We start from the raw sequence: 27,348 nt of genomic DNA on the forward strand, positions 1-27,348 counted from the left end.
TTATATTGTGAACATGGCCTTCCTTCTCTTTTCTCTTAAGCCTGTCTTAAGATTCATCTTAACTGGATCTAATGTGTCCATAAGACAAAGGAAAGGACTTCCTTGGTAGCTCAGTTAGTAAAGAATCCACCTGCAATGCGGGAGACCTGGATTTGATCCCTGGATTGGGAAGATCCTCTGGAGTAGGAAACGGCTACCCACTCCAGTATTCTGACCTGGAGAATTCCATGGACTGTGTAGACCATGGGGTCACAAAGAGTCAGACACGACTGAGCCACTTTCACTTTCACTAAGACAAAGGAAAATATAAAGGGACTTATCTGGAATCTTACCACACTTATTTACTAAAGGTTTTAGATTAATTTCCCCAAAAGCTGAGTAATGAGAGCCTCTGTATTAAAATGCAGATTCAGTATTCAACAAGTATATCATAAATCAGAATGATGATTTTACATGGATATAATAAAACTTAATGAGAATAAATGTAAAATCATATATTTAGGTACAAAACATTACTAAGTGAATACAGGTCAGGAAGCAATTTATCAACAGTTTTATTTGATAACCAGAATAAAAGATTTAGTTACTGTGACCTAAAAAGCTATGATAATTTTAATACAAATTTTGGAACTGGGGCAAAAGCTAAAGATCCTTCATGCTCTATCATGGTGCTTCTCAAATTTTAATGTGCATGCAGATTACTTGGATATCCTGTACAGCAGAAGATTCTGATTTAGTAGACACTGCATGAGGCAGGAGATTGTGTGGTCAAAAAATCTCCAGATGATGCTAGTTCTGTTGATCAGGGAACCACACTTTGAGAAGCAAAGCCTTATACCATACAGATCACTTCTAGGGTGAGATATTCATTTATGAGCAAGCACCACATCTTCAGAGAATCTTTGAGTAATGAATCTGTTCAGAGAACATAAGGCTGGATAGTTAGAAGTTAGACACTAAAAAAGAAAGTAGATCAAATTGGAAATGATGGTCATCTCTGATTGGTGTGATTCTAAAGGAGATTTATTTTATTTCCTTTCCTTGTATGTGTTTAATCAACATATTTCAATGACAAAAGAAGTTAGACACTAAGTTCCATGAGTATCAGTAGAAAGATCAACCTTTAATCAAGTAAGAGCTCATTCAAATTGATAATATAAACCATCCAAAGACAAACTGACAAACAATTCTACAATGACAATAAAAAAATTTTTTAAAAATCACAGAAGACCAAACACAGATAATAATAAAAACTCAGTTGGTGGACAGGCAAACGTTTAAAAACTTGATAAAAATCCAATGGGAAATAGGCGTCTTTGGTAGAATATGAATTACAACAATCTTTTTGAAAAGTAATCCAGCATTATCTGTTAAAATACAAAATGTGCACATATACTTTGTCTCATCAATTCCAATTGTGAGAGTCTTCTCTAATGAAATAAACCTAGAATTAGGAAGATACTCACCAGTAAGTTCACTGTAACACTTTTTTGTGAAAAGAGCTTGCAAACAACCTGAATGTCCATCAACTAGTGATTGGTAAACAGTGGCATATGCAATCGAAGGGAGAACTTTACATAAATACTTGGGTGGAATAATGAGGTAGGAAGCTCCTCATACTAGAATGTTCCATCAAAGGCTGTTAGAAATTCTTTCTGGGGAATTCTTTTAGAGAATTCTAAACATATTAGTCTGTGTGATTTCTTAGTTTCCTTCTGACTCAGAAATTCTATAATTCTATAAATTCAGCACAGTGGCCTCAATGAGAGAAAGGAAGGAAGGCAAGTTTTCTACCCTATTTTTATCTACTCTCCTTATTTTAGAGTTGGGACTTTGGGAGCAGTCATAAGGGGTGAAATATTTTCATTAGCATGTATGCAGGCCACAAACTGAAGCTATTTCATTTAGATATATAATAAATGAAGAACAAATGGTTATTGGTTCTCTATGCCTAATTGTTGAAATAAGATCCATATTTCAAAAAATGCCTCTTTTATATTCATAGTCACTAGCAGAAAGTGACTAATTTGTGACTGTGCAGGGACACAGCATTAAACACCCTGAGCATATGGATAAGTGACTCTGTGTGTCTAAGATGGATGGAGCCCAACGCCTGCTCCTTTGCCAGGAGCGTGGGCCAGCATAAATGTACTCAGGAAGCAGAGAAAGCCATCTCCTTGTGTACTGGACGGGGGTGAGCAGCCGGACGCCTGCATTTCCCTCCATCAGTGATTTGCAATCTGTGATACTTCCTCAGAGGTGCTTCGGGGGCCCAGCAAGCATTCATTGCAAGTGTTTGAAATATGTTCAAATAGTTATTTTTAAGACTGTAATTAAAAACTAGCTAGCAAACACATTCAAATGTGATACATATCCAATTTTAACACACTGGAAACCATCAAAATATGAATATACATTCTCACTGATTGGCTGTTTAACAAGTATCATGAATGTCAAAGCATGAAATAAGGTTGTGTATTAAAATTCTATTGTTTGTTTTATGATTCAGTATAATTTGGAAGATAGGAAATTTCACTGCTAAAGCTCTTGATAATCCCTGCCCCAAAACACAAGCAAGGGAAAACAGGAAAGTAAAGGTAGGGTGAGTGAAGCTCGAAACATTTCTGTTAGAGTGATTTCTTCACATAACTCTCAAATCTTTCAGTTACTTATTTATTTATTCATTTGGCTGCACTGGGTCTTGGCTACAGCCCGTAGGGTCTTCATTGTGTCATGCAGGATCTGTCATTGCGGTGCACGGACTCTCTAGTTATGATGCACAAGTTCTGGCACAGGGATTTCAGTACTTGGGGCACAAGGGCTCTGGAGTTGCAGGCTCACCAGTTGTGGCTCAGACTTAGTTACTCTGCAGCATGTGAGATCTTAGTTCCCCTCCCAGGGATGGAACCCATGGTCCCTGCATTACAAGGCAGATTCTTAACCACTGGACCACCAGGAAGTCCTTAGTCCTCAAATCTTTAAATGGTCCTTACTTCCTTCAGAACACCCCACCTTAAAATATAAAAGCTCTTTATCCCACTGGAGAACATCTGTTTTGTTCTTTTCAGTATCTGGTCATCCTTCTTCCCTGATTCTTATTTTATACTGTCATTTGGGGCGGAGGAGGGAGTTGTTACTGGGAGTTGGAGTTAAGTTAAATGTTGGTAAATGACTTGCACGACAGTTTCTATTTGAAAGAAAGGAGTTCCTCTTGAAATAGTTCTTTTTCTATTGCAAATGTATTTTGAGAAATTAAGTGAGCTAGGAAACTTTCCAACACAGACCTAGAGTTTGAGTGTTTTGGTTCAGATTCTAGTTCCACCATCTTTATGGTACAGTGTAACACACGCACCTTTTCTAAGTGCTGCTGTTTCCCTTTCAGCAATCTGGGGATAATATTAGCACTGTCACGACAGGGTTCTTGTGAAGGAAACAATATCCAGAAAGTATTTAGCATGGTATCTAGCATGGGATAAGCATTCCACATATATTAATGCCACTATTGTTTTATACATTTTTTTGCCCAAATTTAAATACTATGAGAACTATGGATACCAAGGAGAAGAATAAAGGGGAAGGCTAAGAGGCACTCTGTGTGCAATCATTTATGCTATAGAATTGTCATAAGACTTTTGCATTTATTATTTTATTCCTCAATAAAACTTTGTGATTAGAAACCAATGTTCTGAGAAGACACCAAACAGCAAGTGATGAAGGTAGAAGAGAGCAGATAGAAATGAGGTCTTTTAAGGTAAATCTAGTACTCTTTCATACTGCCCATGAAGTTCTCCAGGCAAGAATACTGGAGTGGGTTGCCATTTCCTTCTCCAGTGGACCATGTTTTGTCAGAATTCTTCACTATGACCTGTCCATCTTGGGTGGCCTGCATGGCATGGCTCATAGCTTCACTGAGTTACACAAGCATCTTCACCATGATGAGGCTGTGATCCATGAAGGGGTTGACCAAACTTGGAAAGATAGTGGACGACAGAGGAGCCTGGTATGTTGCAGTACATGGAGTTGCACAGAGTTGGACACGACTTAGTGACTGAGAAACAGTACTCTTTCTTCTATGGTGTGCCTTCTGTCATAGTTGCAAGACAGAGCTGTTAAAGTTAATAACAGGTTGCTGGGTTTTTTCTGCTCATTATTTTTCATAGGTATGGAATTCTGATGCCCCCTAGATGATAACTAATGCTGGCCATTTTTCACTCCTCTGATATTAATTTTTGTGTAAATATAAGACAGTTGGTAACCCCTTCACTGCATGAAGCAGAGGAGGGAAGAATTTCACAAAAGGAAGATGTTACTTCAGTTGGGAAAACAAAACAAAATAACCTCACTTACTTTAACAGACAAAATGTTATATAGGAAATTGGTTGAAAGGCACTGGAGGACTGAAAAGGCAAACGGGGACACACGGAGTTAATACAGAGTTAATACAGAGAAACTCAGTGTAGGAAGCAACTTTCACCGATAGGACCAGAGAAACACAGGGCAGAATCTGGGATCATTAACCCGTAAGTTTGGAGGAGGAGCCCAGATTCCTCCTCCCTTATCAAGCCTTGTCATTTCTCTTGAGCGCCCTCTATTGGCAGAGCCTCGGTAGCAACCGGATGACAAAGCAGAAAATGGCGGAGTCCCCAGCTCCAGCCTCACAGGCAGGTTTGGAACTGAGAGGCAGTCGCTTAGTAACCAGTACCGATGTATGCACGCACCGTCATGGTTAAGTGCGATTAATATATAAGATGTGTGTTACAGGATGAATTGTGTCCCTCCTAACTGATATGTTGAAACCTCACCTTCTAGTACCTTAGAATATAACTGTATGTGGAGATAGGCCTTTAAAGAGGTATAAGGTAAAGGGGGCTGTTAGGGTAGGCCCGAATCCTTTATGACTGGTGTTCTTACAAGAGATCAGGACACAGCACAGATCAAGGGACAGCTGTGGAAGGGCACAGCAGAAGAGGTGGCCATATGCAAGCCAAGGAAAGCAGCCTGAGAATGAAACTAAGCCGACTGATACCTCGGAGTTGGACCTCTAACCTCTACAACTGTTCAGTTCAGTTCAGTTCAGCTGCTCAGTCTTGTCTGACTCTTTGCAACCTCATGAACTGCAGCACGCCAGGCCTCCCTGTCCATCACCAACTCCCAGAGTTCACTCAAACTCACGTCCATCGAGTCAGTGATGCCATCCAGCCATCTCATCCTCCGTCGTCCCCTTCTCCTCCTGCCCCCCAGTCGCTCCCAGAGTTAGGGTCTTTTCCAATAAGTCAACTCTCCGCATCAGGTGGCCAAAGTATTGGAGTTTCAGCTTCAGCATCAGCCCTTCTAATGAACACCCAGGACTGATCTCCTTTAGGATGGACTGGTTGGATCTCCTTGTAGTCCAAGGGACTCTCAAGAGTCTTCTACAACACCACAATTCAAAAGCATCAATTCTTTGGTGCTCAGCTTTCTTCACAGTCCAACTCTCACATCCATACATGACCACAGGAAAAACCATAGCCTTGACTAGACGGACCTTTGTTGGCAAAGTACTGTCTCTGCTTTTCAATATGCTGTCTAGGTTGGTCATAACTTTCCAAGGAGTAAGCATCTTTTAATTTCATGGCTGCAGTCACCATCTGCAGTGATTTTGGAGCACCCAAAATAAAGTCTGACCCTGTTTCCACTGTTTCCCCATCTATTTCCCATGAAGTGATGGGACCAGATAATAAATTTCTGGTGTTTAATCCACCCAGTCGGTAGCATTTTGCTACAGTAGCCCTAGCCCACTAATACCGTGTGCTACAGAAGAAGCAATTATTTTATACTGGATGTCCTCTAGACTCCATTATATTCAATTGTTTTTATTGCTATTTACATTATATATTATCTCAACTCTTCAGCCCCTATCTGTCTTCATTTCCACTGGATTAGGTTCTTATGTCCCATTCAAATTATACCCAATTAATTTCCCTACCACCGGTTTTCCTACCTTCGGTTTGTCCTGCCTGCACAGAATAACCCTGATTACTCCATAGCTTAAGCCTTTTAATTCACTTCCTATAAACTGTAGATTAATGCCCAAATTCCTGTGTATGGATTCCAGGCTGCTTCTCCTCCTTCTGTCCTGCCAGATCTCATCTGCTGAAGTCTCTCAGAGCCTTTATCATATATAGCAAGGTGGTTTACGGGTGAGGGCTTAGAGTTTGGAGCTATAGAAAAGCAAAATGTATATAAAATGGAAGAATTACCACAATCCATCGACATGCTAGGAATCAGCAAACTGAAATGGACTGGAATGGGTGAATTTAACTCAGATGACCATTATATCTACTACTACAGGCAGGAATCCCTCAGAAGAAATGGAGTAGCCATCGTGGTCAACAAAAGAGTCCGAAATGCAGTACTTGGATGCAATCTCAAAAATGACACAATGATCTCTCTTTGTTTCCAAGGCAAACCATTCAATATCACAGTAATCCAAGTCTATGCCCCAACCAGTAATGCTGAAGAAGCTGAACGGTTCTATGAAGACCTACAAGACCTTTTAGAACTAACACCCAAAAAAGATGTCCTTTTCATTATAGGGGACTGGAATGCAAAAGTAGGAAGTCAAGAAACACCTGGAGTAACAGGCAAATTTGGCCTTGGAATACGGAATGAAGCAGGGCAAAGACTAATAGAGTTTTGCCAAGAAAATGCATTGGTCATAACAAACACCCTCTTCCAACAACACAAGAGAAGACTCTACACATGGACATCACCAGATGGTCAACACCTAAATCAGATTGATTATATTCTTTGCAGCCAAAGATGGAGAAGCTCTATACAGTACAGTCAGCAAAAACAAGACCAGAAGCTGACTGTGGCTCAGACCATGAACTCCTTATTGCCAAATTCAGACTTAAATTGAAGAAAGTAGGGAACACCACTAGGCCATTCAGGTATGACCTAAATCAAATCCCTTATGATTATACAGTGGAAGTGAGAAATAGATTTAGGGGCCTAGATCTAATAGAGTGCCTGATGAACTATGGAATGAGGTTCGTGACTTTGTACAGGAGACAGGGATCAAGACCATCCCCATGGAAAAGAAATGCCAAAAAAGCAAAATGGCTGTCTGGGGAGGCCTTACAAATAGCTGTGAAAAGAAGAGAAGCAAAAAGCAAAGGAGAAAAGGAAAGATAGAAGCATCTGAATGCAGAGTTCCAAAGAACAGCAAGAAAAGATAAGAAAGCCTTCTTCAGCGATCAATGCAAAGAAATAGAGGAAAACAACAGAATGGGAAAAACTAGAGATCTCTTCAAGAAAATCAGAGATACCAAAGGAACATTTCATGCAAAGATGGGCTCGATAAAGGACAGAAATGGTATGGACCTAACAGAAGCAGAAGATATTAAGAAGAGATGGCAAGAGTACACAGAAGAACTGTACAAAAAGGATCTTCATGACCCAGATAATCACGATGGTGTGATCACTGACCTAGAAGCCAGACATCCTGGAATTTGAAGTCACGTGGGCCTTAGAAAGCATCACTACAAACAAAGCTAGTGGAGGTGATAGAATTCCAGTTGAGCTACTCCAAATCCTGAAAGATGATGCTGTGAAAGTGCTGCACTCAATATGCCAGCAAATTTGGAAAACTCAGCAGTGGCCACAGGACTGGAAAAAGTCAGTTTTCACTCCAATCCCAAAGAAAGGCAATGCCAAAGAATGCTCAAACTACCGCACAATTGCACTCATCTCACATGCTAGTAAAGTAATGCTCAAAATTCTCCAAGCCAGGCTTCAGCAATATGTGAACCGTGAACTTCCTGAGGTTCAAGCTGGTTTTAGAAAAGGCAGAGGAACCAGAGATCAAATTGCCAACATCCGCTGGATCATGGAAAAAGCAAGAGAGTTCCAGAAAAGCATCTATTTCTGCTTTATTGGCTATGCCAAAGCCTTTGACTGTGTGGATCACAATAAACTGTGGAAATTTCTGAAAGAGATGGGAATACCAGACCACCTGATCTGCCTCTTGAGAAATTTGTATGCAGGTCAGGAAGCAACAGTTAGAACTGGACATGGAACAACAGACTGGTTCCAAATAGGAAAAGGAGTACGTCAAGGCTGTATATGGTCACCCTGTTTATTTAACTTATGTGCAGAGTACATCATGAGAAACGCTGGACTGGAAGAAACACAAGCTGGAATCAAGATTGCTGGGAGAAATATCAATAACCTCAGATATGCAGATGACACCACCCTTATGGCAGAAAGTGAAGAGGAACTCAAAAGCCTCTTGATGAAAGTGAAAGTGGAGAGTGAAAAAGTTGGCTTAAAGCTCAACATTCAGAAAACAAAGATCACGGCACCCGGTCCCATCACTTCATGGGAAACAGATGGGGAAACAGTGGAAACAGGGTCAGACTTTATTTTTCTGGGCTCCAAAATCACTGCAGATGGTGACTGCAGCCATGAAATTAAAAGATGCTTACTCCTTGGAAGGAAAGTTATGTCCAACCTAGATAGCATATTAAAAAGCACAGACATTACTTTGCCAACAAAGGTTCATCTAGTGAAGGCTATGGTTTTTCCTGTGGTCATGTATGGATGTGAGAGTTGGACTGTGAAGAAGGCTGAGCACTGAAGAATTGATGCTTTTGAGCTGTGGTGTTGTAGAAGACTCTTGAGAGTCCCTTGGACTGCAAGGAGATCCAACCAGTCCATTCTGAAGGAGATCAGCCCTGGGATTTCTTTGGAAGGAATGATGCTAAAGCTGAAACTCCAGTACTTTGGCCACCTCATGCGAAGAGTTGACTCATTGGAAAAGACTCTGACGCTGGGAGGGATTGGGGGCAAGAGGAGAAGGGAATGACAGAGGATGAGATGGCTGGATGGCATCATTCACTCGATGGACATGAGTCTCAGTAAACTCCAGGAGTTGGTGATGGACAGGGAGGCCTGGTGTACTGTGATTCATGGGGTCGCAAAGAGTCGGACATGACTGAGCGACTGATCTGATCTGATCAGTTCTATGATGAATTCCACTCAGCATTCTGTTTCTGATAGAGGATCTAAAAGTTAAGAGACAGTTAGGACTTTCAGAGGGCTGGCCCATCTTCCCAGTGTCTCATGAAAATCTGCAGAGGGACTAAAAGCATGCCTACCTAGTAGGAATTAATCAGGGGTGAATTCAGAAAGGGAAGAGGAGAAGAGGAATAATAAGAGCTCCAACTGGCCAGGCACCTACAGTGTTAGCCAGTCACTGTGTTAAGCCCTCTCTATACGTTATGTATACCATGTAAGTCTCAAGCAAAACACCCTAAGGTATTTTTATCTCCATATTACAGAACACACTCAAGATCATTGAGGTAGGAAAGCTGCCTTCAAGCCAAGATTTATTAGAGTTTAAAGCCTATGATCTTTTCACTGTGTCAAGCTGCCTCAGCTATTACTGAACATAGAGTGTTATTTGTTTCTATAATTGCTCTGGTTATTTAAGCAATAGAGTTTTGCTTTCAGAAAATAAGACCCTCATTTAATTCACCACATCAGCTAGTAAAGCAGCTCTTTGTATAGAAAGCAAAATTAACCTATATTTAATAGCAACCCATTATAGCTGCCAGGGCCATTGTCTCCGCAGCACAGAAGGTCTATTGCAGGTGCCTAGAGTTGCAACAACATAATAATGCATTTTGTCTTTCAAAGGGTAAAGACCTAGGATTGAAAGTGGTTGGCTGGGGAGACTGATGAAGACTTCTGACTAGTAAAAGAATAGTCCTGCTGGTAAGTATAAGAAGAAACTGTTAGAAATATTATTTCTGGATTGGCTGCTGCACATATAAGTTGGTAAATATTTTGAGTGTCCTCTTTGTGAGTAGAGAATAGTTTGGGCACAGAACAAAATGGCTGTTTCTTTGACTTGTTAAATGCATCTGTCTTTTAAGCAGAAAAGTGGGTAGAAAATGAGTAATAAGAACATTGAGCTTAATGAATCCTGATACATGGCAAATCTACTGACAATTTCAGCTCTGTGGACATGTTCGAAGAGATTTCATCTTCAAGAAATAGTTCGAGATCAATCAGGAGGAAACTGTTGATGGAGAAACACTGAAGATCAATTCCTGATACCACTAAGGTGAGGGTATTCTTTGTTGCTAGTAACATATGGTATTTAAATAAGGAATATTCTGGCAGATTTGCTTAGCTGTTTTGGAAAAGCTTCAGTTCTCATGGAAAGTAGTCTTTCTTACATATAATCTTTCTTGTGGTATTTAATGTAGAAGACATAGCACAGTGCTTGTCACAGGTGTAGTTCAGCTTTCTTGTCCTTATTGAAACTCTGGCTGTTCATACTTTTGTTCCACAATCCAGCCACCACCTGGGTGTAATTACCTAAACTGTAATCACTTCAGAGGAAACAATAGCTTCTAGAATGCTGTTATTTCTTTTATTAACCAAAACCTGTACATACAATTAAGTTAGATGTTCTAACCTATGTTAAATTTATATTTTCTTCATTAAAATAAGATAGCAGTTCAGGAGGTTTTGCCATTTGATACCTGTAGTTGTCTAAGTCTAATAATTTCAATGCAGATAAGGAAAAAGGTGCTTTTACCAACTGGATGAAAGTGCAGTAAAATGGCCAGAAAAATTATTTATATTCAGATCCCAAGAGAGTAATCCATTTACACTCAGAAGCATGAAATCTGATTGCCCTTTTCTCTAATGTGAAACACCATGTACTACAATTTATTGACTATAAAACTACTCATCCATGGTCAAAGTATTTTGTGCCATGATTTCTTAATGCAATTTTCTGAGAAAGGATTGGTGTGAAATTGATCAACAGTTACCCCATATGGAGAAAGTCCCACCCCCATTTTTTAGCTCTGCATAGAAGGAGAAGTCAATGGCGCCCCACTCCAGTACTCTTGCCTGGAATATCACTTGGACAGAGGAGCCTGGTGGGCTGCAGTCCATGGGGTCACTAAGAGTCAGACACAACTGAGGGACTTCACTTTCACTTTTCATTTTCATGCATTGGAGAAGGAAATGGCAACCCACTCCAGTGTTCTTGCCTGGAGAATCCCAGGGACGGGGGAGCCTGGTGGGCTGCCGTCTATGGGGTTGCACAGAGTCGGATACGACTGAAGCGACTTAGCAGCAGCAGCAGCAACATAGAAGGAAGACCTCCATAAAAATGGTAATGGAATTCTGCATTTCACTTTCATAATTTATTTGAAAATGAAAACAGTAATTTTTTAGGCCTCCAGAATCACTAAGTTGTCTTCCCACATATTCTTTTTTCTTCCCTGTTTGTTGTAAAGATAGACGTTTTCTTTTCCAGCTTTTCCAGCTTGTTACTTCAACTACCCTTCCTTCCAATGACCTTTTCATTCAGGAAACAGTGAGTTCAGTTACAATACTTTAAAGATAGTAGATTTCTAAGTAATGTTAAATTCACTCCCTGTGAATCAATTTAGATTCATCTAATGCTCATATTACAAAAATTGATGTACTAAATTGCCAAATGTTCCATAAACTTTTCAAAGAGGCTGAAGTAAAGTGTTTGGGTCTTATATAAATAAACACTTTTGTAAAAATTCCCAATTTTCCACAATTTGAATTTGAATAGAGATATATTTCCTTTCAGTCTCATAGCGTGTCAGTGCTTTTTATTATTTGAAAACTGGTTTGTGTAAAACTAGGAGGTTTAAGTTTTCATTTTCAAAATGTTTTGAGTCTTGGGAATTCATTTCTTCTTTCAAGAAATTATAAAGCCATTGAGTTTATATTAAATGCCACTTTTCACTTAGTCTGAAAGTCATTTTTACATTTGCCATTAAATTTATTTCCACTTGGAAATAGAACATTTCATCTGAATCTGCATTTGTTGACAGTTGGGAAGAAACAGGAACAGTTTCTAGAGCAAATGGTTTAGTCACAATCTTAGGAGGAAAGGATATTTTGTTTTAGGTTAAGGGATTCTTTTAATGGCAGAATTTATCTGCATCAAGGACCATGAGAATATAATAATTTTCAACATAATTATGTTTCTTTGAGTATGTTCAATCTAGTACAAGAGTCTTGCTAAATAACCAGCTCTCACCTCTCTTTGACAAGGATCTTTCTTTGATTACAAGAAAGCCAAATTTAGTCCTCTGCACTCCAGACAAGTGTTCCTTATAATAGGAACTGTCAGTTATAATCACTTTACATGGGTTTTAAAAGAGTGTTACCAAGAACAATAATTTGAAGTTTCTAACTAGATGTGTATAACAGAACCGAGGCAGGCTTAGCCAAGTAAGAGTGTTGGACTTTACCTACAATTTGACTTTACAATTTGGACTTTACCTATACTATTTCTGGCATTCTAGTAACTAATCTAGTGTGTGTGTGTGAAGTCGCTGTAGTAACTAATATTAAAAAATCAAGAAATTTTATAATTTTTCAAGGCTTCCCTGGTGGCTCAGAGGGTAAAGAATCTGCCTGGAATGCAGGAGACCCCGGTTCAATTCCCCAGATTGGGAAGATCTTCTGGAGAAGGGCTTGGCAACCCACTCCAGTATTCTTGCCTGGAAAATTCCATGGACAGAGGAGCCTGATGGGCTACAGTCCACAGGATCGCAAAGAATCGGACATGACTGAGCGACTAACACACACACATAAATTTCCAAAATATTGTTGTTTTTCCAGAGCAAGCTGAGTTAATGAGCTATCTAGCTCCTTGTTACGTAGCGTATGGTTCAGGAACCCACCTGGTGTTGTCTGGGAGTTTGTAGGAAATGCAGAGTCTCAGACCTGTGGAATGCTCTTCTTTAATGAATCCCCCAGGTGTTGCATGAGCATAGTAACGTTTGAGAAGCAGCATATAGTGAACGTGGGTACTCGGAAGGGCTGAAGAATGTTTATTGCAGAGAGTGTCCCTGTTTATGTGTGAGGCAGGCTGCTGTGCAGCAAATGGTCTGCAGGTGCACGGAGGCAATGACCGCCCGAGGGTGGGGACTGGCGCAGCCAGAACCCTGGGCAGCCCCTGCAGGTGCAGGCGACCTTGCCCACTGACCCCCAGGCATCACACAGATCACATCATTAGCTGTGTGCGCTGCTACCTGGAAAGGCAACAGAATGCAGCTCAGATGAATTAGATTTAATGGGGGGATATTTTCCTGAGAAGGATTAGAGACCGAAAGTGTAGAGAAGCAGTAAACCGCTGCTCTTAGAAAGAAAGTGAGAGTGAAGTCGCTCAGTCATGTCCGACACTTTGTGACCCCATGGACTGTAGCCTGGCAGGCTCCTCCGTCCACGAGATTTTCCAGGCAAGGATACTAGGGGGTGGGTTGCCTTTCCTTTTCCAGCGGATCTTCCCGACCCAGGGATCGAATTTCGGTCTCTCACATTGCAGGCAGACTCTTTACCATCTGAGCCACCAGGGAAGCCGATGCTCTCGGGCAGAGACAACTCAGCAGTGGGGAAGCCAGGATGAGACAAGGTTTGGTTGCGTTCTCCAACTCCTTACATAGTTAAATAAGCAGAACTTAAACAATAATCACATGATATTGGAACAATAGCTCCTGCCTGGTGGATTTGTTGTTCATAGCTCTTGCTTTAAGATAAAGTAGCAGAGCCAAAAACATGCATAAATTTTTTCAGCAGTAAATCCTTGACAATGGCAATGGAAGGATCACTGAATAATACGATAAAGAGCAAATCAGAAAAAGCATTTCTCTAAGCTGTATTTGTCAAAATATTTGTCCTGTGCTTTGAAGAGGGCAGCTTCAACATTGATATAAGAGCCCAACTCCATTGCGATTGTTATTGCTGTAAATGGCCTTGTGCTTTAGTAAATTTTTCAGTTAATATTTTAACTCTTGTTCCTTAGTATGGGTCGGCCTTTTTCAATGAATATGTGTATTTTTTAATTTTAAAGGGACAAAACTAAAGAATTCCACAGTCTTGGCCTCTCAGAGCACAGCAGTGGCCTCCAATTGACTTCTCTAGGTACAGTTTCCCTCTTTTCAACCCGTTACCCATGTAGCTGTCGGAGAGAAAATTTGCAAATACAAATCCTTTAATGCCACCTTTCTGCTTATACTTCTCCAATGATAATTGCATCGCTTTACGGAGAGTTGAAACTCTTTCACGTGATTCTCATGGTATTTCTTAAGTCTCAGCTTCCTTTACGATCTCACGCCCACCAGCATTCCAGCCACATCATCAGCTGAGTTCCCCACACGTGCAGGGCTTTATGATGCCTCGCGCCTTCTTTGCACCTGCCGTCTCTTCAGCTATAATGCGCTTCTCCTCCTCTGTTCACTTGGGTAAGCCTTTCTCATCCTTGAGACCTCAGCCCCAGTGCCGACCCCTCTTGGAAAGTCCTCTTCTTTACTTCCTTTCTACTGAGTTGTTCCTCTGGAGCCCTGTATACGTCTTGATCATGGATTTCTCATAGGATTTTGAAATTCAGACCAGCCCTGTGAGCGTGCAAGCTGTATAGTTTACACAGAACCCTGCTCTCTGGAGGGCCCTGTACTTTACCTCATGCTCTGGTATCACCTCTTTGAAATTCCTGATAATTTCATCTTTAAATTTGTGTTTTGAAGTGAACTCCCATAGGACAATGGAATGTACCCCTGAGCAGAGGACACCCATGCAGTGTGTGTGTGTCATTCTTTAAACAGCTCCATCCACCTAAAACATTGGCAACTCTGGGACTCCCTAGGTGGCTCAGTGGTAAAGAATCTGCCTGCCGTTGCAGGAGGTGTCAGAGACATGGGTTCGATCCCTGGGTCAGGAAGTTCCCCCGGAAAAGGAAATGGCAACCCTCTCCAGTATTCTTGCCTAGAAGATCCCATGGACAGAGGAGCCTGGTGGGCTACAGTCCATGGGGTCACTAGACATGCTCAGCAACTGAGCATGCACGTCTACTACTGAGTAAGCAGTGGTATTTACAAGCCCAAAAGGACATGCTTTCTTTTCCAGCTAGAACTTGCTTTGAAGACAGAAAGAAGCCAGTGATGTTCTAACAAGGAAGAATGAGCAAGGAATCCCATCTTCCTTCCTACTCTTCTCAACGTCCCTGTGTTAGCAACCACTCACACCAGAAATGATAGCACAGGGGAAAAAAGGGAAAGGTAGGCAGCCCACAGTCCCTTTACTTCCATCCCTTACTGATTCGCCAGGACACTAAAGGCAGAGAGTACACGCGTGGCAAGAAGCTTTACATTATAGGGTTAATGGGGACTTTTATTCTGATTTTTTAAAGAGAGGTTTCACACTTTCATGCTGCAGCTGACCCTGCTGACCCAGTCATAGTCTCTGCTGTCCTTATCTGTGTGCCTCATTAGATTAGGGGTTTCCTGAAGGGGGGAGAGTGTTTTTCACCTGAGTATCCCTATTGCTTTCACGAAGCAAACTCTCACATGATGAATTTTAAAAGGCAACTGTGGCTAATCTTAATGTTTCTAGAAAAGGAGCAACAAAATAAACAACTCTCATACCAGAATGAAAGTGAAAGAAAGTGAAGTTGCTCAGTCGTGTCCGACTGTTTGCGACCCCATGGACTGTAGCCTACCAGGCTTCTCTGTCCATGGGATTTTCCAGGCAGAGTACTGGAGTGGGGTGCCATTTCCTTCTCCAGGGGATCTTCCTGACCCAGGGATTGAACCCAGGTCTCCTGTGTTGTGGGCAGATGCTTTACCCTCTGAGCCACCAGAGAAGCCCTGAAGGAGTGCCTGACAAAGTACCTTTTGTCTTCAAGGTGCCAATATGGGGTAGGGAGGAGAAAACCAAACCCCCAATCAGTTGGTGCTGGTTTTGAACATCTGCTGTATCTGTGCTAGGTGTGTGAGAGAGCCACATTATATCTAAGAGTCCATCATGAGGTCTGGCTGCTTCCTCCCAGAAACAGGATAAATGGTGAGGACTTAATGCTCACAGGAGATATTTATATACATGCAGCATCACAGGGGCCAGGGGCCGGGAGATCTGCCTAAGATACCAAAGTGGATGTCTATGTACACAGAGAAAAGCATGATTCCTGCATGGGCAACTCAGGGTGAGGTGGAAAAATCCTGGTAAATGGTCTGGCTTCAGCCTCAAGGCCAGGCTGTAGCCCAAGCCCCTAGATTCCTATCAAGCAGGTATTGTCTGGAGTGTTTGTGTGCGTAGACCTGGGGCCTGGTCACCAGGAAGATAGAGACTCAACAGCAGAACCGCAGGTCCCAAGAAGGACAACTGAAAGGATCAGGACCCTGGTCTTGGAAGGCAGTGGAGTCACAGAAGTTTCAACAATTCAGGAAGGTTCTCAGAACAGTATCTCAGACAGGACCAAAGCAGGAAACTGACCCACAACCAAGGCCAAGGATGGAATATGGGGAACGAACAAGCAGGGACCATGGTGGGTTCGGGTACTTAGATGGGGAGTGGCACAGACCCTGTGGGCATCGGTGAGTCCAGCTGAGAAGGAGACCTAGAGGCTAAAGGAATTGTTTAAGTAATGGAGGGGAAGAAAGCAGGGGATATGCACAAAACTTAGATAGGAAACTTACAGTTTAGTTGCAGAAAGAAAACAAACACACGCAAAACAAAATAGGGTTGAACTCAGCCTAACACTGGAGAAGGCAATGGCACCCCACTCCAGTACTCTTGCCTGGAAAATCCCATGGATGGAGGAGCCTAGTAGGCTGCAGTCCATGGGGTCGTTAAGAGTCGGACACGACTGAGCGACTTCACTTTCCCTTTTCACTTTCATGCACTGGAGAAGGAAATGGCAACCCACTCCAGTGTTCTTGCCTGGAGAATCCCAGGGATGGGGGAGCCTGGTGGGCTGCCATCTATGGGGTCACACAGAGTTGGACACGACTGAAGTGACTTAGCAGCAGCAGCAGCCTAACACATTAGAGCCAAATAATGAAGTTCACTTTTTAAGTAGTATGAACATCAAAGTGGATTGGAGGAGTGAGTGAAGGCTTCCGGGAGGAGGTGGCACGAGACCTGAATATTAGAGAGACTCAGTCCAGGCAGGAAGGCTGTAATAAACCCACAGGAAGCTGATCTCTGTGGCGGTGATCTCCATAAAGGATCTCTGCCTGGGAGTATGGAACCCTGGGGAGGCCGGTGTGTAGGCTGACACTCCTCCATACATGGCCATGTCCTAGAACCTGCGAACATTAGCTCACGTGGCAAGAAGAACAGCAGATGAGATCCGATTATGAGGTGGGCTGATTATCTGTGTGAGCTCAGGGCAATTCACAGCAGCCCTTAGAAGACAGATGCCAGCCAGGTCAGAGGAGAGGGAAGCAGAGATTGGAGTGATGTGCTTTGAAGATGGAGGAAACAACGTCAAACTAAGGAATGCAGGCAGCTACCAAAAGCACAGAAAGCAAGGAAACAGATTCCCCCTCAGACCCTCCAGGAAAAACCCCTGTGACCACCTTGACGTTAGCAGTCAGACTGATTTTTGACTTTCTAACCTTCGAAACCATAAGAGAATAAATCTGTGTCGTGTTAAGCCACTGAGAGTGCGCTAATCTGTTACAGCAGCAATGGGAAGCTCACAGAGGTGCTGAAGAACACGGACTAAGATGCTTAGCCCTTTACAATCAAAGGGCTATGCCAGTAAAACCAGATGCAACCAAGTGCGTGATAGAACTTGCTGAGACCCTCTTCCCTCCTCCACATAGATCACAGAGGGGGCTTCGACCTCACCCCAGTCAGCCCACAGCCCAGTGTCCCAAGCCTTTGGGTGCCAGCAGGTCTGGGATAGGTCAAGTGCTGGGAGTTTGGTTTGGGGCAAGGTCTCTCTTCCTGGCTTGCCAAAAGCTGCCTTGCCACTGTGACCTCACGGAGCTTTTCCTCTTTGTGCGTGTGGAGAGAGATGTCCCTTGTGTCTCTTCTGACAGGACCCCTGTCCTATCAGATCCACCCTTATGATCTCACTGGGCTTTAATCCTCCTTCAAGAGCCTGTCTCCAAATACAGTCACACTGGGGGTTCAGTTCAGTTTAGTCACTCAGTCATGTCTGACTATTTGCAACCCCATGAACTGCAGCACGCCAAGCTTCCTTGTCCATCACCAACTCCCAGAGCTTACTCAGTCTCTTGTCCATTGAGTCAGTGATGCCATCCAATCATCTCATCCTCCGTTGTCTCCTTCTCCTCCTGCCTTCAATCTTTCCTAGCATCAGGGTCTTTTCAAATGAGTCAGTTCTTCACATCAGGTGGCCAAAGTATGGGAGTTTCAGCTTCAGCATCAGTCCTTCCAATGAATATTCAGGACTGATTTCCTTTAGGATGGACTGGTTGGATCTCCTTGCAGTCCAAGGGACTCTCAAGAGTCTTCTCCAACACCACAGTTCAAAAGCATCCATTCTTCAGCACTCAGCTGTCTTTATAGTCCAACTCTCACATCCATACATGACCACTGGAAAACATAGCTTTTAGCGCTCCAAAATACGAATGGGGGTTGGGGGGGGGTGACATAATTCAGTCTGCATCAGATGTTGACAGTCAGGATAGCACCATTTTTTACTTCTAGGGTCCATGACCTCATAGTTATTATTGTGATGAAGACCATATCAGAAAACAATATGAAAAATACTTTCAGGACACCTTTTAATATTCATGCATTCTTAAATCTTTCTAATGCCACAGTTTTCCCAAGAATTCAGCCATCTGCCCTAAGAGAGAAGGGGACCCCATTGCATCCTGTCACCTTTTCCTCATCCCCTTTGTGACAGGCTAATTACAGTGAGTACAATAGAAGAGATGCTATCTTTTTGTAAAAACTGTACAGCTGAGGGCTGGCTGTCAGGAGGTAATTATACAGACAGGAGTTGGTCTCAAGCAGGACATGAGGGTTTACCGTCCCAGGTACATAGAATGCCTAGGGAGCTCCACTAATTAACACCAGCTGGAGATGTAGCCTTCTGTCTCTTTCAAACAACGTCAGCAGCAGTGACAAGCCTGCAACTTCCAACATCACCCTCCTTCATTAGTTTGCTCTGACTCACCCTCCTCACATCCTACCACCCGATAAACCTTCCATCGAGTGACTTATCTTTCCATGTGCTGGGTAGCACTCAAACTACTGCCTTTTCTTGTCCTTATTTCCTACTGAATAATTATCCAGTGTCCGCTCTGTGCAAGGACATTCATATGTGCTATTTTATTCAGCCTCATTGTAATCTGGGTAAGTAGACATCATCCCTCTATGAATGAATACAGTGAGGAGCAGAGCAGTGATGTGGTTCGGCACTAGCATTGAGTCATCCCAGTGGGCATCCGGAGGCATGGAAGGGGCAGGGAACAGGGAGAGAAGGCTGGAGGAAGGAGGCGACGCAGCTGCAGGTGGGGGAAGCCGCGGTGCACCAGCTGAGCTCATCTCTCCCATCCCTGAGTCAATATCGTCCTTCACATTCCCCAGAGATGCTCAGCCCAGAGAGTGATTTTATGGGAATCCATCATAACAGGAACTTGTGCAACTGGCTTGATGAGAATTGGTTAGACTAGCTGTCCAGACATGGCAAAACTCTGTTCTATAAATAAGCTTGTATGCCTAAGGAGAGCTTACAGTCAGCCTACAGGAAAATATGCTCTATTTTTGCTGCATATTTCCTTGTCCCAAGTGAAATGACAAAAGACCCCTTTTTTTTTTTTGGCCTTTGTCCCAAGTATTTCTCCCCACCCAAGTTGAGAAAGAGCCCTAAATCTGTGCACAGGCCAGCCAGTTCCCTGCACTCAGCCTCCATCATGTTCAGGACCGAAAAGGATGGTCGCATCCCAGCCGTGCCACCACTGGAAAAAACAAGTGGGAAACCAGCTTCCCTCCCAGCTGTGCTTTCTCTAGGACAACAGCCTTGATCTTTGGGAAGACAGGCCATGGCTTGGCTCTGCTTACTTTCTTTCTCTCTGAGCTGGGCCACGTGGGCTGGGTGCCACAGAGCAAGCCAATAAATACTGCTCCTATTTTTCTATGAGAAAAAGTGATGATGGTCACTATTATGAACCGAATGTTTGGGTCTTTCCGAAACACCTATGTCGAAAGCCTACCAGGTGGTGGTATTAGGAGGTGGTGGTATTAGGAGGTGGTGGTATTAGGAGGTACCTTTGGGAGGTAATGAGGGTGGAACCCTCATGAGTGGAATTAGTGCTCAGTTGCTAAGTCCTGTCCGACTTTTTGTGACCTCGTATACTGTAGCCCGCCCGGCTTCTCTGTCCATGGGATTTTTCCAGGCAAGAATACTGGAGTGGGTTGCCGTTTCCTCCTCTGGGGGATCTTCCTAACCCAGGGATCAAACCAACATCTCCTGCAGTGGTAGGTGGATTCTTTATCACTGTGCCACCTGGGAAGCCCCATGAATGAGATTAGTGACCTTATAAGAGTCATGAGAGAGGTGCTCCCCTTTCTGCTCTGGGCCATGGGAGGATACAAGTGTGACTTGACTATCTGCATCCCAGAAGAGGGCTCTCACCAGAACCTGAGCATGTTGGTACCCTGGTCTTGGACTTCTGGCCTGTAGTAGTCCTGTGGGAAATGAATGTCTGGTGTTTCAGTTCACTCAGTTGTGTCCAACTCTTTGTGACCCCATGGACTGCAGCATGCCAGGCCTCCCTGTCCATCACTAACTCCCAAAGCTTGCATAAACTCATGTCCATCGAGTCAGTGATGCCATCTAACCATCTCATCCTCTGTCGTCCCCTTCTCCTCCTGCCTTCAATCTCTCCCAGCATCAGACTCTTTTCAAATGAGTCAGCTCTTCGCATCAGGTGGCCAAAGTATTAGAGTTTCAGCTTCAACACCAGTCCTTCCAATGAATATTCAGGACTTATTTCCTTTAGGATGGACTGGTTGGATCAATCTCCTTGCAGTCCAAGGGACTCTCAAGAGTCTTCTGGTGTTTACAAGCTACCTAATCTAGGGCGTGTTTGCTGTAGCATCTCAAGAAGAATAAGAAATCATTGATACAGAACTTTTGTGAGACTTCTAGAGGTATGGTTGTGTTTATAGAAAAGTCTTAAGTCACCAAACAGACAAGGTAAAAATCATGATTTGACCAAGGCCTATCTTAACTTAGGACTTTGAAGAGTAGTGTCCCAATCTGTTCCCCAGGCTTAAAAATGTTCAAGTGGTATAATTTTCAGTCTCTAAACTCAGAGATTCAAAAATATCTCTATTGGTTTATTTCCTATAAATCAAATGAAATATGAATTTAAGCAAACATCTTCCCAAGCTGTCAGGGAATTCACGTCAGGTAATATTGGAACTGGCTTCCTATTCAGGTCTGATGAGTACCCGGAAGCCTGCAGTATCCTGTAACATCTGTTTTCTATCTGCCTTTCTGGGGGTCTTCATCCCTCAAGCCATTAAGGACGCCATGACAGCTGCGTTGCTTAAATCCATAGTGGTCTGTCAGAGTCCCCAAGCTTGAAGCCAGCCTCATGGGAGGTACAGAAATGCTTGCAGAGGCTGGAAACCCCCTTCCCAAGGTGTCCTGATCCGTCATCTCTGAAGTATTGCCACCCCCTTGGGTTCAGATGTGGGCGCAGGTAGGTCCACAGACCTCCCTCCCTCTCTCACCAGAGAAAAATCTCTTTTCTTTCCCTTTTCTTTCTCCCAAACAGCTTCTTCATTTCCTGTATTTCCCCTTTCCCTCTACTCAAAACATTCTGCATTATTGCTTCATTGGGCTTAGGTTTCAAAAACATTCAAAGTGTTTCAAACACTTAGGTTTGAAGTGATTCATGTTATATCTCCCGGTTGTAGTGGCTAAACTTGGCCCTGGGTTTGTGAGGTTTAAGTAGGTTTAGTACAATGTGGGCAGTGCTAAAGCCATATCTGGCCCCCAACCCCCACCAAAAAAAAAAATATGATTGATGGGCAAGCCTGGGATGCACTGGTCCTACCAACCAGTGTGCCTTTTGGTTTTATCCCTTCCCTTTCTGGATTGCTGCCCTACCGGCTCCGTAATACAGAAAGGTCTCTCACATACGTGTACCTCCTAGTCCTTCTTATCCTGATGAGACTTACTTGAACCGTGAGTGAACACCTAACCCAAGGCCCGCCATTCTCTGAAATGGCCTCAAGAAAGAGTTCTGCCCCTAAGGGCACCCTAAGTGGGTGGTGATGACCACACCTGGATATTCTGCCGTACCCAGTTTGAGTCCAGAGACAGAGAGAAAATGGTGGATAATGGGGAGAATTGCAGATGCAGAGCTGAAAAGTGAAGTGACAGGAATGGAGAAGAAGCCAAGAAAGAACAGGAGATCTGTGCTGCTGACCTAGCGACAGGACATGTGGTGGCTCGAACAGTGCAAGTGAATGACGCTCAGTCGTCTGACTCTTTGCGACCCCATAGACTATACAGTCCACGGAAGTCTCCAGGCCAGAGTACTGGAGCGGGTAGCCTTTCCCTTCTCCAGGGGATCTTCCCAACCCAGGGACCAAACCCAGGCCTCCCACACTGCAGGCGGATTCTTTACCAGCTGAGCAACCAGGGAAGCCCGAGAATACTGGAGTGGGTAGCCTATCCCTTCTCCAGCGGATCTTCCCAACCCAGGAATCGAACTGGGGTCTCCTGCATTGCAGGCCGATTCTTTACCAACTGAGCTGTCAGAGTGTTCTCACCTAAAAGATCCTCCAGATCTGATTTTTTTCTGAAGAGCCTGTCTACACATGGTTCCTGTTTTCCTTCCATCTCTGCAGATCCCCTCCACACTCTCTAATCCTCTGACTCAACCCGAGCCTCTCTCTGGTCCTTGCAACCTACGAGAGGCTCATTCACATCTATCCGAAGCAAGACTCCCGAGGCTTAAGTATTAGGGCGGTCAAAGAGCAGTAAACAATGATTCACTGATTAATAAACATCTCAAAGGGCAGCAAATAACAGGTGATTTTTTTTTTTTTTTCCTTTTTTCCTTTCTGAAGTTTGAAGATAAGGAAGCCCTGGAGAAATAGGCGCTGATGAAAACATTTGGAAACCTGTTAGACGTCTCCCCTGCTCCTCCTCCTCTGGATTTTTCCTCCTCTTCTCTGTGTTCCTCGGCTTTCCTTACAGTTTTCTGTTCCTGCTCCCCACCTCCCTCTACGATTTATCTTCCCTGTGTGACTCTCCTCTCTCTCTGCCTCTTCACATTCCTTCTCCCTCTGGTTTCCCCTTCTGTGTCAATGTCCCCCCACCCCACTCCCTTCACTACCTCTCATTCCCTCGCTCTTTCACCCTCTTCCTTCTCTGGCTGCCTCTCCTCTCATCTCTTTCCTTGCTGCCATTCTTTAATGACTGCACATGAAAAGGAAATCTATGTATTGGGATTTCTTGTGTTTATTGTATTTTGTATTCTGTTTTCTTAATTTAATAGCAGGCGATCTGAGCATTTTATTTGTGATTAATTAAAAGAAATACCAATGCAATCCGCTTTTGCATGTGTCCCTCCGATTGTTTTCTGCCATGCACTGTGGCCTTGGCAGAAAATAAAGGCTTTCCAAGCCCAGGACTGTGCATAGAAGGTTACCAGGGAAACAATGGATTCCCTGATCAGTTTCTATTTGAAAGACTTTAAAAAAAAAAAAAAAAAGACAAGAAACACTCCCTGGTGTTTAAGTAGAAAAGAGAACAGAAAGAGAAAGATGTGATCAATTATTTGCTAAATTAGATTATTAATTCAGAAGGTACAGAATTCTTATTACAGTGCAAATAGCAATTTTAGCCTTACTATATAGACATTAGCTCTCTCGGTGGTCCCCTGTAGCTGATATAAATCTCTCTGCTAGATTAGTCTTTTAATTTTTCCATGCTGTACATTTCCTTCGTGAATCTGAAAGTAAAATGTTTCAGAATATATCCTACCCTTCATAGGCTCAGGCCAAAGCCCCAGTCATAATTCTTACCATCCTGTCAAATGATTATAATTCCTGGTGACATTAATGTCACCAGAGAAAGTTATCCATGGTTTCTTAAGCATTATAATGCTAATTGCTCATTTGTCTCCAAGAGCATAGTCATCTGCCACCTAGTGTCTTAATTAAAAAACTGCAGTAAGTGATGCCTTCAGCCAGGTTCCCCGTGAACTCCCGGCTGGACGCTCTGGGTTTAGCTTCAGACTCTTCTGGGCAGCAGACAAGTCCCTTTATGAGAGGCCACCAGACCCAGCCTCTCCACTCTGAGCGGCAGAATCCCACCTGTGACGTCAGGTGGGGTCTCGGGGTCTATACGTGAGAGCATCCAGAGGAGTGAGCTGACTCAGAACTTCACGGGGGAGCCAGGGGGCGCTGAGAATGGGCAAAACGTACATGGCGTGAGAACTGTTCAAAATGCATGCAGTCCATATAACAGGTTACCTCAACGATACTTACATGCAGTGAGCGAAACTATGTCTTCACTTAACATTTCAGAAATGTTTATGTGTTGACTGCAGGCTGGGCATTGGGAATGAGACAGGCAGTGTCAGAAAAGGGTCCCGCCCTTGGAAAGCTGAAGTGAGGAAGATGGGTAACAAACAAACAAGACAAGTTCATATTAGGATGTATATATATAAAGGAAATAAACAGGGTCGGCAGGTAAACTTCCTCCACAGCTTTGTTTAAGGTGGCCAGGGAAAACCTACTCCAGAAACTGGCCTTTGAATGCGACTCACATACCGAGAACATGCCAAGCATAAAAGTAGCTGGGGAGAGTCCTTCTAGGCAAAGCAAACAGCAAGTGCAAAGGCCTGGAAAAAGAAAGCAGCCTGGCATGTCCAAGGGCCAGAGAAAGGACAGTGTATCAATTTCTGAAGTGTGATGACGGGGACCGAGTGGTGTTTGTTCTCTAGACATTGCCAGTTCGGGACAGGAGAAGTAAAATTGCCGTCTGAGACTTAAATTTTGAGATCAGTACATGATGGATTGTATATTTATCAGGACTCTTTTTGGTTCCAAGAGGCAGAAATCTAAATCAGACCAAATTAAGAGAAAACAAAGTTGATAGGGGAGGGTTTATTGGAGGATTTTTCATGGAATCGGAAGGAATACTCTCTGGGGCTGCTGGAGCCAAGGGTTCTATGTCACCAGCTCTCTCTGCCTCTGTGTGCATGTTGAAGTCAGTCTGTCCTAGGACTAGGCTAGAACCATAGATGCTGGTACCTCTGAGCTTCATACAGCCTCCTAATCAAGCAAGAAACAAAGGGTTTTTCCTCCCAACCCAGTTTGAAAAACACAGGGAGGGACTCTGATTTCCTTGACTTTGTCTTACTCCTTGAGCTGATTGCTATGGTCAGGGAAGCGAGGGATTATGGCCCAGGTAGCCTTTGTCCTGTGCCCACCCCTGTGGCCAGTTACTGCAAATGCAGAGGAATTATGTGGGAATGGGAACATGGCCCCTGGGATATCAATATTACTCTGATTTGTCTATCAGAAACAAGAAAAGAAATATGCCACATCGTATGAAGGCTAGCACATCAGTAAGATGTTTCTTTAGATTAAAAAGAAAAATGACAAGGAGGTATTGAGTGATATTAATACTACCCAAAGAAAGAATGTATTTTTTCTGAGTCTTGTTCAGCCATTAAAATACAGAAAGAAAAAAAAAAAAAATCCTGGAGCTGAAACCTGGTGATTCTCCCCTAAATGATATCTGGGGGCAGGGAGTCTTGGCTACTGTCCCCTCTGGTGAGGCATATTGATGAGCCAGCCACTCTCTCTGAGCTGGCCCCTCTGTGCCCCTATCCTTTTTCATTCAGCATGATCAGTGAGTTTCTGATAGTAATTTGAAGTACATACTCACTGAAGAACTTAAAAGGCTCTGTTAGCTTGAACATAGCCAGGGATAGTCTTAGTTCTTTTCCCAGTAAGATTTTTTCTTCTTTCTTGACCCAGGTTTTGTTGATATGCTTCTATGTCCCACACTGGTTCGCTTGAGATTTTACTCTCTTGTAATATCATTAACAAGCATATCTGAGTCTTTGCATCAGCTGTTTCTGTTAGCTTATGTAGAATTTGGCATCCTTTTCACTAAGAAGATTTTACTTCCATCTAAAGGGTCCTACAAAATGCTCTCCTGCTAGTTTACCTTTGATAGGAAAATATCTTCTCCTTCAATTTTTATGACACTACAGTTCATCTGTGTGTGTGTGTCCCTCTGGCTACCTGCCTTGTCTTCAGCATGGTCAGCGTCCACTTTTTTGGAGAAAGTTCTATATTCCATTGCTTTTGACATAAAAACAACCATTTAACTACTGAACATGGGTTCAATCTTGGACAAAATTATGAATGACAATAAAGATTGAGTGCAAAATATTAAATACCTTTCTAGACTGCATAGAGTTCCTCATTATTTTCCCCATGTATTCACTCATCAACATGACTAGTGTTTATTGTACTGGGAATACGAGGGGAAGACAGGATCTCAGTAGTCATTATGGTCAAAATGTACTGCAATCACTTGATTCTCAATAATATCTGGATTCCACCACGGCTGAAAAGATGATGAATAAGACTTGGGTTCTGATGTTAAGACCTTTTAAATTTGGGACTGGAACAGATAAATGTGTACAGATAAGGTTGATGCTAGGGCTACATGGTGAATTTTTTTTTTTTTTTTAACATGGTGAATTTTAAACAATGCAGCAGAGATGTATTCAGGAGGAAACAATTCATGGTGATTGAGGTCTGTGGGAGGAGGCACTGAGGCCATGGTGATGGAATTGCCTTTGTAGGACTTGAACAGCTTGAACAGGTGAAGAGGAAGAGAAATTCCAGGTATGGGGGACAGGGCACATAAAGGAACCTCCATTCAAGGGATTTTCCAGGCAAGGATACTGGAGTGGGTTGCCAGTTCCTTCTCCGAGGCATCTTCCTGACCCAGGGATTGAACCCGGGTCTCCCACACTGCAGGCAGACTCTTTACCATCTGAGCCACCAGAGAAGCCCATAAAAGGACTGAAGAGGAGTGGTAAAGAATCCGTTGGAGGAACGTTGACTCATAGGAATGAATCACTGAGTCCGTTAGAATGGAGCAAAGAATTTGGGACTGATGGAAAATTAGGCTTAAAGTCCTAGACGGCAGAATGTAGGCCACTCAGTGTCCATGCAGAGGATCTAGAATTTGTTATGTAACAATGGCAATCCATCAAAGAGGCGTGATCAAAACGATGTCTTTGTCAGCCGCTCATAGAATGAGCTCAGTGGACAAGAGGCTGAGAAGGCTGGAGCACAAAGTATCCCTTAGCTGTCGCCTTGCCATTTGTGCAGGCAGAAAATAAAAATCTGACTTCTGCTGGTGCCTGAGAAAACAGAAGAGAGATGGTTTCGGGAGGCCTCGGAGATGAAGAGCAGAGGGGCGAAGAGGGGAGGGAGCCACTGAGCGTGACTCCAAAGACCCTCGCCATCCAGGGGGCCGAG

At 43.3% G+C, this 27,348-nt stretch overlaps 1 long non-coding RNA gene across 1 annotated transcript in view; it reads left to right on the forward strand.

The window, feature by feature from the left end:
- LOC104968993 (uncharacterized) overlaps window positions 1-27,348 on the forward strand; it is a 192,618-nt gene that overhangs the window by 154,955 nt on the left and 10,315 nt on the right. The window contains exons 3-4 of the long non-coding RNA XR_009495407.1: window positions 9,682-9,759; window positions 10,003-10,111. This is a non-coding gene — a long non-coding RNA (uncharacterized lncRNA). The remainder of the gene's footprint in view (window positions 1-9,681; window positions 9,760-10,002; window positions 10,112-27,348) is intronic.

The sequence above is a fragment of the Bos taurus genome, chromosome 7 (assembly GCF_002263795.3).
Source record: "Bos taurus isolate L1 Dominette 01449 registration number 42190680 breed Hereford chromosome 7, ARS-UCD2.0, whole genome shotgun sequence".
Taxonomy (NCBI): domain Eukaryota; kingdom Metazoa; phylum Chordata; class Mammalia; order Artiodactyla; family Bovidae; genus Bos; species Bos taurus.